The sequence below is a fragment of the Elaeis guineensis genome, chromosome 1 (assembly GCF_000442705.2).
Source record: "Elaeis guineensis isolate ETL-2024a chromosome 1, EG11, whole genome shotgun sequence".
Classification (NCBI taxonomy): Eukaryota; Viridiplantae; Streptophyta; class Magnoliopsida; order Arecales; family Arecaceae; genus Elaeis; species Elaeis guineensis.
In genome coordinates, this window is record NC_025993.2 from 9,093,622 (window position 1) to 9,097,068 (window position 3,447).

A 3,447-nucleotide genomic window follows, 5' to 3' on the forward strand; every position below is an offset into this window, starting at 1 on the left:
TCAGACTACCTTGAATTTTGGAGTGGGGGGCAATTGTTGGGACAATTCAGCTGACCTTCTGATTCCTGACTCTCAATCGGCTTCATAAGCACAAAATACCGACTATCAATCGGCTTACCGACCAACAGTCAGCTATCCTCAGCCATCAAAAACTCCAACTATGACAACTCGACTGATCTCAGATCAATGATCATAGGCATATAAGAGTTACCGACCGATGCTCATTCGGACTTCCACAACTACCGACATATGATCGACATACTTTGATTACCGACATATAGTCGGTTTATCAGAAACTGCCAGTGCAGAAAGTTAATGTCAGAAATGACCAATAGCAGGTATAATCACCCATCTCACGATCAAAAATGTTGAGATAAGCGGGATCCACGTGTCCAACCATTACAAACGGTTACCAACTACTCATCTATAAAAAGAGGTAAATGAACAGCATTTGGTATGGAATTCTGGACTGATACTCTGCCACTCTAAATACTTATCTGCTGTTCATCACTTCCCATTGACTTAAGCATCGGAGGTCTCCGTTGGACACAATTTGTCAGTGTGGATTTCATTTTGCAGGTGCTCTTCACCGGCAACAGACACAATAAGAATTGATCGCAACAACTCCAAAGATGATGATAACTATATAGTCCATTTTTGCTTTGCTTGAACTATACCTCCAATGGGTAGTCTAATGAATTGAAAAAATTGATAAAGATTTGAGTGATTAAAAAAGATTAGGGTTCAGAGACTATGTCGTCAAAAGCATCTATGTCAATTACCCATGCGGCTGTGAGTTGAATGGAATATCTATTATGTTGATAAAAGTGGTGGTCTTATCAGTATTTAATATGGATAATAATAGGGCATACTGCTCTGACATAAGCTTGAGGTGCAATAGATGGGCCCTAGAGGACTTTCATTGTTGGCAGCATGATTTGCAAAAGGATAGAACTTTTGGTTCCTTCGGGGTAGTTCAGGTAGCCAAGTAGTATTGCAGTGATCATAATGTAGGCATCCTTGACCGCCACAATTTCGTGCCATGACCTCATTGATTATCAGAATGACTAGAACCATGCCTATTAAAATATAAGCAACCATGGCAGTGCCTGAAATAGTCAGCATCAGTTTGACTTGCAGTGCTTCATATTTTTTCTCTTGTAAAATCAGAAAAAAAAAAAAATACTTACTATAGATAAAGGCTCCATGACGAATATCTCGCTCTGAATATTTGAAAAGGAGTCGCTAAAACACCCATTCATCTTAGAAGATATAGTCCAACTCTTTCTTTGCACCACAATAAATCATTGATTTCATCCCAATATGCTTTAAGTGTAGTAAAATAAGAAGCAACTAAAAATTGGATCTTGAACACGTATTGATATATTAGGCTTGATATGATAAGATTGAGCAGCTTTACCATGAGAAAAGCACTCTAAATTTTCCCATGCATCCTTTGTAGCTTCAAAATAGACTATGCTGCTCACAAGATTTTCGTGGACTGCATTTCAAATCCAAGAAAAAGCCGTGGTATTGCAATGCTGCCATACATCGTGTTGTTAACTTTTTTTAGGCTTCTTAAGCGAGTCATCAATAAAGCCAATTTTATTCTTAGCTAAGAAAGCAGTCTTCATGACACACCTCTATAAAAGATAATTGTCACCAATAAGGACATGAGAGATTAGGACCATGCCTGGGTTATCCAAGTGATGGAAAAGGAATGGAGATGTTACATCAACACTAGGATAAAAAATAACAGTAGAATAGGCCATGATTGTTAGATGAACAATAAAGGGCCAAGAAAATTAAACATCGAGAGGATGATAGGAGAATAAGAAAGAGGGGTTGATTGATCAAGGAAAAGTCTGCTATGATATCACAAAAAACTTGTATTAGAAATGAGATTTGATATGCTTGTCACATTCATAGCACTAACGTGCTCTATATATAAGTTTTGACTCTAGGAATCAAATACTATAAAATACAAATAATAAAATCTCATGATTATGGAAAAGATACTAGAGAATAAAAGTTTATTATGATAAAGATACTAGGGACCTGATATAGTATAATACAATAGCAAAATTCCATAATTTGGTAAATATACTACATGCGAATATGACAACCAGATCCCATAATCTTTGGAGATTGATATGGGCTACTATACTAAGTTTCTGCATGCAATATATAGCAATTGTGATATCCACAATTCCATAATGGACGAGATTCGTACAGCTTTTAATAGATGTCATCGGTAGAGTGGATGATCTTAGAAATCTATGATTCATTAGTAAAAGATGAAACAGGGACTGGGGAAGCGATCCTGGTTTTAGTGCCTGTGCTCTCAGTGTCCCTGCAATAAAATTTTGTTTTACAAGATGCAAGTTCCCAGCAAGTGGCAACATAGGAGATAAGTATGAGCTGCGAGTGGGATTTTTGTATGGTAGGAAGGTGATCATGGTTGATTGTATTAAAAAGGGTGGTGGTTTCATCGTATGGAAAGAAAGAGGTGGTGCAGCGTTGCTCTCTTGCGATAATTTTCTAATAATCAAAGCTTTATATGGTTGTCTATGCGTAGTTGTATTCTACCATAAATGTCAAAGCATCAATAATTTTGTCAAACAGAGGAAGAAGAGTGGAAGACCATTTTGAAGTTGCTAGTTGCAAAGATTATTGTTCTCCCATACTAAAAGAAAGCTAATCTTATGCTCTTCCATGCTGTTGCAATCCCTCTACTCCAATGAACATCATGCTAGTGAGACATGTCACAGTTTCCAAAGGGAAATGTTAGCCACCAACTTTATACTACATTTACCTATTAAACATGTTTTGTCTGCCCAAGTTCCTGAAACCCTCCGACTTCGTGCACCGCTAGCTCCCATGCAGGGACCATGTCCTTCGTGCAGGCATACTTGGGGATTGAGGAGGCTACATCAAGAGGTCACAAGAAAAGCACCCTCCAATTTCCCAGTTGTTTGCACCTTAGACATTTGGGCACATGAGAAGGCTAAACAACTGAACAGGTGGAAAATCTCAGCCATTGCACATTTCTTGAATATGGTAGTTGGATGTCCTTCACACCCAGCCTTAATCTTCAATAGGTTCTTTAACCTTTTACTGAAGGTTGAGAAAACTAAAATTAATAAATTGAGGATCCTACCAATCATCTAAAGCATTAGAGATGGTTGACTGTCTATAAAAATGTTCGCCAACAATATATACACTAACCATCAAATCAGCATTAGCAATAGCATTACTATCTCAAGCTATATCTCTAGCCTTTATACTAATCATGCTAAAATCCCTGTTTGCTAAGATAAACATGGTTCCTCTTTAATGATGGATGATTTGACTATAAATACAAAGATTTTGTTCAGATACTCTAAACATTTTTAACAATCATGTACAAGCTGCTCTTTGCCTTTTTTTTTTTCCTTTCCCTGAGAA